An 11,958-nucleotide genomic window follows, 5' to 3' on the forward strand; every position below is an offset into this window, starting at 1 on the left:
AAAGAAGAGTGCAAGTGCTCAGTGTCATATCAATGGGTTGGTTTTTGGGGCAATATTAGACATATGACTGCTGCCAGCATCGCTGTGGAGGTCAGCCTATCAGTGCTCTGGTGAGCTCCATGCCCAAGAGGGTTAAGACAGTGCTGGAAAATAATGGTGGCCACACTATTGACACTTTTTGCCTAATTTGAACAGGGTAAAAAGAAAATAGTTGCATAAGTGTGCATACCCTCCTTTTTATAACTGGGAATGTAGCTGTGTTCAGAATTGAGCAATCGAACTCATGTTAAGTAGGAGTCAGTACACGCCTGCCATTTTTAAAATGCCTCTGACTAGCCCCAAATTTCAGCTGTTCTAGTAGGTCTTTCCTGACATTTTTCTTAGTCGCATCCTACAGCAAAAGCCACGGTCTGCAGAGGGCTTCCAACACAGAGGGATCTCATTATTAAAAAGTATCCGTCAGGAGAAGGATACATAATTTCCAGGGCATTGGATATACTATGGAACACAGTGAAGACAGTCATCAAGTGGAGAAAATGTCACATCAGTGACATTACCAAGAACTAGACGTCCCTCCAATTGATAAGAAAACTGGTCAGGGAGGCTGCCAAGAGGCCTACAGCAACATTAAAGGAGCTGCAAGAATATCTGGCAAGTACTGGCTGTGTGGTACATGTGACAATTGCCTGTATTATGTCTGGGCTATGGGGTAGAGTCACAAGGCGGAAGACTTTTCTTGCCAAGAAAAACATCCAAGCCCGGCTAAGTTTTGCAAAAAACATCTGAAGTTTCCCAAAAGCATGTGGGAAATTGTGTTGTGGTTTATTTGGCGCAAAAACACTGCACATTGCCAAAAGAACGCCATACCCACCGTGAAGCATGGTGGTGTGTAAATTTTTTTAAAAATATGTTGTCAAATGTCCCCACTGTCAGGTTTTGCTGTGATACACTCATGTGAGCGTATTCACACATACAGATGTTGGTGGAAGACCATTGGCTGCGAAAACCTTCCTGTGGACATGGCAGATCTGTTGCTCTTTTAGGGATGTTAGTTTTATGCTTCATCAAGAGATTGGCCACCTCATGGCGACTGCATTAATGACTCCGAGCATACATGTGTGCGTACATAGGAACTATAGCATAACTATATGAAAATTATGGCTCACTGAGCCATGGTTTTGTATGGTTTGCATCACTGGTAACCTTGGGAGTGTGCACACAGCCATGTTCAGAGCCATGTGCTTGCTGCATGGTTTTGCACACATCACTACTGTATTTCTATTTGAGTGTACACATGTCTTTGGTTCTGTATTTAACCCTGTTGGAGGGGCTTCTGTATTGTTACATCCTTTATATGGTCATTTCCTGTGAGGTCACAAACTTTGTAGGAGGAGTTTGGCTGTTGGAGGCACAATCCAAGTTGGGACTTCCTGTTGATATGTAATTAAAAGGGCTGGCTGAGAAAAAGGCAGCCATGCTGAGATGAGAACGTAAGAGTGATGTCTGATTACTTGGATGCTTGGGTTGATGGGTAAGGCACATTATATCATTAAGATGGAAATGGGGGGCTTATTAGCATGGCTGTGTGCATAGCTTACAGCCATCTTTCTACGACGGAGGCAGCATCATGCTTTGGGTCTGTTTTTCTTCAGCTGGAAGAGGGGGCCTTAGTCAAGGGATAGGGAATTTATGAACAGTTCCAAATACCAGTCAATGTTGGCACTCAACATTAAGGCTTCTGCTAGAAAACTGAACATTAAGAGAAACTTCATCTTTCAGCATGACAATGACCCAAAGCATACATCCAAAGGAATGGCTTCACCAGAAGAAGATTAAAGTTTTTGGAATGGCCCAGGCAGACCAGACCTGAATGATTAAAAATCTGCGGGGTGATCTGAAGCGGGCTGTGCATAGGAGATGCCCTCGCAATCTGACAGATTTGGAGTGTGTTTGCAAAGAGTGGGCAAATATTGCCAAGTCAAGATGTGCCATGCTGATATGGTTATACCCAAAAAGAGTGTGCTGTAATCAAATCAAAAGGTGCTCCAAATTAATTAAGGGTGTGCACACTTATGCAACCATATTTTAGTGTTTATTTTTACTTCCTTCCGCCTAAAAGTTTTAGTCTGTTTAACTGAGTTGTACAGTTTATAGGTCACCTTTTTAAAGGTGGAAAAGTTCTGAACTGAATCTTTGTCTGAACTTTCTTTGTCTCGTTGTAAAAAAAAAAAAATCGCCTGACATTTTTAGTGTGTGTGTGTCCGTCCCTGCTTCTAAGCCTCCTCCTGACAGGAAATGTTAACCCTCACCAGATAAAAGGGCGGTCCTCCAGGCCCCATGTCAGTATTTAGTGTTTCCTCTGGACGGGGGGGTAACATGTCTCCTGGAACTGGTTCCCCTAGGTCTCGTGAGCGTGGCACGTCCATCAGGGGAGTAGGCTTGTGGCTGCTGTCCCTGCTTCTCGGTGCATGGGGAATGCCAGCACTGCAGTTTGTCAGAGCTCCGGTCCACAAGCTGCATGGTGGCAGTCCGCTGTTCCCTCCCTGTTTTAACAGTGTGGCTGGAGTGTGCATGGGAAGAGGAAGCTGCATGCGTGGAGGGGCAGAAATTTTGCGTTCCAAGCTGGCTCACAGGAAGTACCCGGCGGGTCACTTCTGGGGCGTGTGACATCAGTGGGTGCTGGAGATGCTAGTTCCTGTCTAAACGGCGTGAACTGGCAAGCTGGTGGTTAAGAGTGAAACCCAGAAAAGGCTGCGGACCACTACAGGGGCAGGATGGACTCCTGTGATACCTGCATAGGCAGCGGAAGCAGACCCTAACACCAGCACCTCACAGGTAAGCCTGAAGTGTATTTTACTTGCACATACTGTGAGTGGTCTCCCCCTTGTAACTAGTAGGGACCAGGTGCGGGGGGCACATTTATAGTGGGGACGGAACGTATTCAGACCCCCTTAAATTTTTCACTCTTATATTGCAGCCATTTGCTAAAATCATTTAAAATTTTTTTTTTTTTTTTTTTTTCTCAATGTACACACAAGAAAAACTGAAATATCACATGGTCCTAAGTATTCAGACCCTTTGCTCAGTATTTAGTAGAAGCACCCTTTTGATCTAATACAGCCATGAGCCTTTTGGGAAAGATGCAACAAGTTTTTCACACCTGGATTTTCGGATCCTCTGCCATTCCTCTTTGCAGATCCTCTCCAGTTCTGTCAGGTTGGATGGTAAACAGCCATTTTAGGTCTCTCCAGAGATGCTCAATTGGGTTTAAGTCAGGGCTCTAGCTGGGCATTGTCCTGGAAGGTAATCCTTCGGCCCAGTCTGAGGTCCTGAGCACTCTGGCGAAGATTTCCGTCCAGGCCTATCCCTGTACTTGGCCACATTCATCTTTCCCTCGATTGCAACCAGTCGTCCTGTCCCTGCAGCTGAAAAACACCCCCACAGCATGATGCTGCCACCACCATGCTTCACTGTTGGGACTGTATTGGACAGGTGATGAACAGTTTTTTTCCACATACCGCTTAGAATTAAGGTCAAAAAGCTCCATCTTGGGCTCATCGGACCAGAGAATCTTATTTCTCACCATCTTGGAGTCATTCAGGTGTTTGGGTGTGGTGTGTGGGGGTGTTTTTTTTTTTTGTTCACCCCCTCATTGCCATCTGCTTTATGCCTGCCCCACTCTTTCTTCACTCTTGCGTGTATCGCTTTTCTTTTATACACATACACACATACACACACACACACACACACACACACACACACACACACACACACACACACACACACACACACACACACACACACACACACACACACACACACACACACACCTACCTTCCCTTTGGTTGCCTGACGCGGCGCCGGCCATACGTCACTGTCTCCTGTGACGGCAGCCCTGCTGTTAGGCGTCCTGTTACCATGGATGCCTGCGCGGCATATGTGATTGGCGGCAAGGACTTCTAGCTGATAAATTAGTCACTGGGTCTTAGAGGCGTTGTGCTCCGATCGGGCACATCTGGCTGGTTTAGCCGATCTGGTGGTGTCACGCTACCGCTGGAGATGCAATCCGCACTCCACGATTTTTATGTTTCAGTGCCCTTGCCAACTTAGCCCTGTTTCACACTTGTGCGGTGCGAATTGAAGCTCAGGTTTCACTGGGGAGATAACAATCTCCTGTTCAACGGATTCATTGCATTTTTGCTCAGGATTAGAGAGCAGAGGGAGGGAGGGGGGGGAGAGGGGGAGGTGTAGTGAGGAGAAAGAGAAAATCCTTGTTCAGAACGCAATGCATCTGCGAATCAGATGCGTTCCCATAGGAGATAATAGGCTTGTAGTTCGCACCGCAATGCCCAAAAAACGCACACGTTTTTTGTGCAATGCGCAGTGCGAATGCAACGCACATATGTGAACCAGATGCATTCATATGAATGTATTTTAAAATGTCCTGCGAATTAGATGCGGTGTAAGCCGCATCTAATTCGCATAGGTGTGAACCCGGGCTTAATGTTTCTTTCATACCTAATTGTTTTTAACACTTTATGGTGGGATTATGACCTCATATTGATGTCAGGGAGGGTGTGTATCTTTTTTTTTTTTCATTTTGCACATGTTTTTGATTGGTGACGTATGTGTGTGTGTGTGTTATTATATTATTCTGACACTGTTGCACCTTATCACATACCTGACGAAGGGATCCTGCATGGCCCCAAAATGTTGCACCTTCCTTTGTGATGTGACTTTTTTTTTTTTTTCTTTTAATCTGCAAAAATGTCAATTCTGTGTTTTTCTGTCAATATGGGGTGCTGTGTGTACATTAATGAGGGGGAAAAATAACTTTAATGATTTTAGCAAATGGCTGCAATATAACAAAGTGAAAAATTTAAGGGGGTCTGAATACTTTCTGTCCCCACTGTGTGTAATATAATCTTTATTTTCCTTTCCTGCTGCACAGGGTGTTATGGAGTTTGTGGCATAAATTTTTTTTTTTTTTTTGGGGGGTCCTTTTTCCTTTTTTTGGTCTTGGCCTGCAAGACAACAAATGTGCGGTTTGCAAAAACTGAGCTCCTCGTGGAGAAAAGCAGTTTGCCACACCTGTATAGACGGCCTAATTAAGGATGACCCGGTAGTCTCTGAGAAAATCCTGACTTCTGTTAGCGATGAGCATATGTCTGTTTAGCTCATTTAAAACTCTAATTGACAAGATTCAAGGGTCCATCTCCAGTGAAGGCTGAAGACAGATCTGGCTAGTCTTCTCCAGAAGAACTTGGGTCCGATACAGGGCCCAGGGATAAAGAATCTGCAAGGGGCTTGAGGTATAAAGTTATCATTGGAAGATGTAGATGACTTATTAAAGGCTATCTATACGACACTTGATATAGAAGAGGTACAATTGTCTAAACATGACCTTGTGTACAAAGTTTTGCATAAGAAAAAGGCTAGTTTTTTTTTTTTTTTTTTTTTTTTTAAAACAGCTCTGGCCTCCACTTGTGTAGCCAGAAATTTAGAAGTATGGTTAATACAAACACACTTGTTGGCAGGTACCTCCTAGAGGGTTTTTGGCTGATTCTTCCACAGTCGCTAAGATCTCGGCTTTAGTGATTTTGGCCAGAAAACTATGGCTTAAAACCTGGTCAGGTGATGCTGCCTCAAAGTCACGCCTATGGTCTTCCCTTAACAGGCGATCATATTTTTGGCTCAGGTCTGCAAGAGGAGCTGGAATGCATGGGCAATAGAAAAGCCTTTTCATATTCTCTGGAAAGGCCTTTTTTGGCCAAAGTAGACAGCAAGGTCCTAGAGAAGGGGACAATGGGCCCCAAAAAATAATTGGACAGGGCATAAGTTAGAGGGGGCGTCTTGTTTAACCCTCCGACAAGCCACAGTGACTCGTGTCTCCCAGTGGGAGGAAGATTGAGGGCTTTTCTCCCAAAGTGGGCAGCAGTCACCTCAAGTATATTCATCCTGGACCTATTGACCAATGCGTACAGGCTGGAATTTTCTTGCCAGCCACCAGAGCAATTTATTGGTCACCTTCCCTCAAGATCGGGTAAAAATGATGGCCCTGGGTCTCCAAATTGGAGACTTGTTAGATCAAAAGGTCCTGCTCGGATCAGGGCAAGGTGTATTCCCCATATATTTGTCATCAATAAGCCATCAGGAAAATATCAGCTTACCCTGAACCTCCGGTCTCTAAATCGTTCGCTCTTGTACAAGCACTTTCATATGGAGACAGTGTTCTCAATCAAACCTGCTTTACCCAAACTGCTTCATGGCCCCTTAGGCATCCCTCAAATCCAATCTGCACATCCCTGTCCAGCCAGCCTTCCAAAGATTCTTGAGACTAGCAGTCAAGATGGGAACAGATTCAGCACTTTCATTTTCAAGCCCTCCCCTTTGGTCTGTCCTCGGCCCCATGCATTTTTACAAAGGTGTTGGGGCACTTGCTCTGCTAACGTTAAAGGCAAGAACTATTATCCCTTACCTGGATGATCGGCTAGTGGTGGCAGTCATACCAAAAGTTATTAGCAGATCTCCAGACTGTACAGGACCACCTTCAAACTCTAGGCTGGTTAATAAACCTTCCTTCATTCCGGCCCAGAAAGTGACATATCTGGGGTACGAATTTTGCTCAGTGGGTTTTCTCCCACAGGAGAAGGTCTCAAAAATGATGCAAACCATGTCAGCCTTACAGACCAGTCAGTCTTGCTGAGAGGTTTTGTGAGCAGTGGGTCTGATGACCTTTCCCGCAGTGCCATGGTCAAGTCAACGCTCATTACAGCTGTTTTGATTACAGGGAGCTTGCGTCTGTCCCAGTAGAAGAGTCTTGTTACCCTCCAGGGTAAAAAAGCTTGTGGTGGAGGACACGCTTGCACCTAAGAGGTCTAGCATGGTCCATTCCTATATCCCAGAGGATCACAACGGATGTGAGTTCCTGGGGATGGAGAGCCCACCTCAATGGCACAGGGAGAATGGTCCTCAAGGGAAGCAAGGGCTCCATCGAATCAGCTTCTAGCAGTTCAGAGAGCCTTGCAGGCATTTCAGATGGAAATGGCCCCAACGGCTCTCGCACCTTACCCCCCCCCCTTGCAGGCCCACTCCTGACTCCAGCATCCATAGATGCAGAATGTGTGACTCTGCCCTGGCGCCCACATTGGATTTGATTGACCGCAGCGGGAGCCAATGGCTGCGCTGCTATCTATCCAGTCAAGTGGCGAGTACCCCGGCTAGAGACAGTGTGTCCCCCGCCAGCTCAAGTTCCAGGGTTTAGGTAAGTAGAATGATGGGGGGGTGTTGGGAGTCACTGCCAGGTGTTTTTTCACCTTAATGCATAGGATGTGTTTAGGTGAAAACACGAAGCTTTACAACCCCTTTAAGCTTGACAGCCTGGTATCTGAAGAAAAGATGCTAAGTGCCCAGGCGTTCTCTGACAAGGTAGTCAAGACCCTGGTAAATTGCCGAAAACCAGTCACTAGAGCCATATTTTCCAAGGTTTGGAAGAAATTTAACTCATGGCTATCTGAAAATCAAAGCTTAACTCGTGAGCTTTCACTTTTTTTTTTTTTTTTTTTTTTTTTTTTTTTTTTTTAATTCTCCAAGAGGGTGTCGACAAAGGTCTTTCAGTTAGTACCTTTTTTTTTTTTAAAGGTACAGGCGGCAGCCATCAGTGTTTTGCTCTAATGTTTCTCTCTTGGAAGATCCCACTATAGCTAGATTCTTCAAATACATTTTCTAGGTCCAGGCCAGTAGTGGTTAGTTGTCCAAACTGGGACCTGACCCTGGTGCTTCAAACTCTGGTAGAATTCCCTTTTGAGCCCCTAGAGCAGTGATGGCGAACCTTGGCACTCCAGATGTTGGAACTACATTTCCCATGATGCTACACTGCAGAGTGCATGAGCATCAAGCATCATGGGAAATGTAGTTCCAAAACCATCTGGGGTGCCAAGGTTTGCCATCACTGCCCTAGAGGATATTTTACCTAAGATGGTTTTTTTTTTTGCATTTACCTCAGCTGGTAGGTTGAGTTACAGGTCCTATCAGTGAGGGAGCCTTTCCTCCACTATATCTATATATATCTATATATCGTCACTTTAACTATAAGATAAACGTATCCCTGGACTTTATCACGTTGTTTTGCAAATCTATGTACACTACAAACTGTATGATTGAATCGGTTGTGTATCTGCTTTACTAACCTGTCAGCTTATTATTCTAAATGGGAAACCTTCATTTTATCTGCAAATATTAAAGCTTCTAACGGCCAGCAAGAATAAGCTTTTAAAGAACACCTGTCATTTCAGATTCATCATGGCAGCACCTGTTAGCAAGCATCCACTAACCTGCTGCTGCCGCCACATCCTTGCCTCACTGTCACATCACCTGCCGTCCCATTAAAGTGAATGGGACTGTTGAGTAAGCAGTGAGACAGACATGACAGTTGCTCTTTAAAATATGATTTAAATCAAGCCTTTTTACTAGTGATTTAAATTGACTTCACTTCTCCTGCCCAGGACTAAATGTCCAGGGTGGATTTGATTTAAATTTATTTAAGTGATTCTAAATATTGGTGCCCTGAAATGAATTCTGAGCTGAAAATTCAGGATGGACTTTGCAAAAGACTGAAATGCACCATTTTAAAAAAATTGTTTATTTAAAAAAAAAAAAAAAATTATATCTATATATAGATCTCTCGGGTCATCAGGACTGCCCTCTGTGTCCTCCTCCAGCCCCTCTCTGCACTGGTATATCCAGGATAGGGCGAGTACCGTGGGTGCTCATGAGTGGATCTTCTTCCCAGGGCTGGACGCTAGCTGCTACATTGCCTTGCAGTCTTGCCAGACAGTTAAATTATAGGCCCAAAACAGTGAGGTGGCTGCTACATTCCCTTGCAGAGAATGTTGCGCTGCATAGCCTCTGTACTATTGCACTGAGGCTGAGCACACTCCTCCCCCTGATGTCCCAAGCAGCATGATGTCGTCAAGAGGCTGGCAGGAAAGGAGTGTGGGCAGCACCACTGCAAGCAAGAAGGAGGAAGCACAATACAAGAACAAGTAAGCTTGGTCTCTGCATGGGGCTGGGGAAGTTGGGCAGATAAGTGCAGCTTGGTGTACTGGCTCTGGTGGGATAACGGTTTGGGAAGGAGGATGTGCTGTTAGTGCCTCCTAGCCCTCTGTGTCTATCAGCACTGCCTCATCAGTGCCAATCCGTAATTTGTTAATTGAAAGATTAAAGAGCTTGACTTGTAGTTTTTTAGTATGTGTGCCTCTTCCTCTTTATGTCTCCTGTTTATTCATTTTTATTGCTGAGAAAGGGACTGGGGAATCTGTCCTCAGTCCCTTTCTCTGTCTCAAGGGGGAGATGTTAGGGGTCTGTGTAGACCCCTACTATCTCACACCAAAGCCCACCAACAGGGCTGATACTATTTATTTATTTTTTAATAGTGATTAAAAAAAAAAAAAAAAAATTGTTAAAATAAAATGGGAAAACTACTGACACCATCACCACCCCCCCCACAAAAAAAGCATTGTGAAAAAAAAAATGAAACCTTCAAATGTAAAAAATAAATACATAAAAATCTACTGCCACTGCCCCATAACCCTCCCCAGAAGCACTGTGGGGAAAAAAAGTTGTAAAAAAATAATGAAAACAAACTAGTGACACCGTCCACTGCCCTACTTACTGTCCACTACCCCCGCCCCCAATCATTGTAAAAAAAAAATAATACAAAAATGTGTCAAAATAAAAAAATTGACCCTGTCCACTGTCAAACTGATACCATCCACTGGCCCCCAAAAAGCATTTTGAAGAAAAAAAATGCACCATCCAGCACATACTGCTCACCTGCACATACTACCCACCACCATACACACCTCCTGTACATACTACCCACTGCCATACACTCCGCATACCTCCTACCTGCACATTCTACCCACCTCCATGCACTCCTCTCCTGCACAAAACCACCACCATACACTCTGCACTCCTCCTGTAGATACTACCCACCTCCATACACTCCACACCCTCTCCTGCACATACTACCCACTGCCGTACATTCCCAAATTAACATTACTGCATTCTGCACTATGTAAGCCATCTCAGAATCTATTAACTGCTTGCTGCCTGCTGGCTGTCATGACAGCCAGGCAGCGCGGCTCTCGCCTTCCCGGCTCACCAGGCTGTGTCACTCAGGACCCGATGCACGTGCCTGTGATTGCCTGGTAACACAGCAGGACCATGGATCTGTGTGTGTAAACAGACAGATCCACGTCCTGTCAGAGGAGACTGATGGTGTGTTCCCAGTACAGAGGAACACCGATCGCTCTCCTCCCCTTGTGAGTCCCCTCCCCCTACAGTTAGAAACACTCCCTAGGAAACATAATTAACCCCTCTATCACCCCCTAGTGTTAACCTCCTTCCCTGCCAGTCACATTTATACAGTAATCTGTGCATTTTTATAGCACGGATCTCTGTATAGATGTGAATGGTCCCAAAAATGTGTCCGATATGTCCCTGCAATATTGCAGTGACAATAAAAATTGCAGATGGCCGCCATTACTAGTAAAAAAAAATAATTAAAAAATATATAATAAAAATGCTATAATTCTATTCCCTATTTTGTAGACACTATCACTGTTGTGCAAACCAATCATATGCTTATTGCTGTGTTATTTTTGGTTTAAAAAAAAAAAATGTAGAATACATATCGGCCTAAACTGAGGGGAAAAAATTGTTTAAAAAAAAAAAAAATTTGGATATTTATTATAGAAAAAAGTAAAAGAAAATTTCTTTTTTTTTTTTCAAACTTGTCACTACTTTTATTTATAGCGCAAAAAATAAAAACCGCAGAGGTGATCAAATACCACCAAAAGCGAGCTCTATTTATGGGGAAAAAATTGATAACAATTTCATTTGGGTACAGTGTTGCATGACCGTGCAATTGTCATTCAAAATGTGACAGCGCTGAAAGCTGAAAAATGGCCTGGCAGGAAGGGGGTGAAAGTGCACTATATTGAGGTGGTTAAACCACACACCCAATATTTACCACAATGTAAGCCACACCTACATTTCTATAGCGCCACACTTTATTTTGCTTAGGGCCCACTTTTTATCTTGCGCACACAGGCCCACTGCTTTCATAATACGCCCCTGCCTCAGCTCTAGCTGCGTTAGAGGACAGAATTGCTGGCATGATTGCCTCCATCTCACAGGGTGGCAGGAAGCGTGACAGATCCACCTCCCCTGAACCTCCTAATTTGGAGCAGGAATGGGTTGATGAAGGGGAAGAGTTAAGTGCTAAGGACTTTGTGGAGGGCCAGGCAGATGAGTCTGCTTCTGAGGAACCTGGGCCACAAGATGTCCAGTTGGTATCAGCCTCTCAGTCGCAGGGGCTTTTGATCCAGACTCTCGCAGAGATGGGTCGTTCTGCCTTTGAGTTACCTCCTGCAGAGGTTTCTGAGCTTCCCTGGTCCTATTTGGGTTCCCTGAGGCCTCCTCAGGTTGCACAGGTTTTAACCTTCACCCACTGTTGGAGCAGGCAATGTATGCTGATTGGGAATATCCTGACAGGATTTTTGTTCCTCTTAAGAGGTTTTCCCTTTTTTATAGCCCATGGTGGAAAAGTTTAAGTGGAGCATGCCAGCCATAGATGCAGCAGTCTCTTCCTTTTTAAACAAGAATTTTAACCTGTCCAGTGGATAATGCACAGGGCTTGAAGGACCCTATTGACAAAAAAACTGGAGTCATGATTAAGGGCTTCCTTTTCTTCGGCCGGTTCAGCCATTCAGCCAGCTGTCGCAACAATTGGAGCCTGCCAGTCCTTAATGGATCAGGTCAGACGGCCTGACAGGCCTAACCAGGAGGATGATCCTGCTGAAAATAGGGCAGATATACCTTTTGAGCACTGTGTTTTGCTGTAGATGCCTTTTTGAAGGATTTTTTTTACATAGTGGGTGAGGTTGAAAAAAG

Source organism: Aquarana catesbeiana, linkage group LG03, assembly GCF_042186555.1.
Source record: "Aquarana catesbeiana isolate 2022-GZ linkage group LG03, ASM4218655v1, whole genome shotgun sequence".
Classification (NCBI taxonomy): Eukaryota; Metazoa; Chordata; class Amphibia; order Anura; family Ranidae; genus Aquarana; species Aquarana catesbeiana.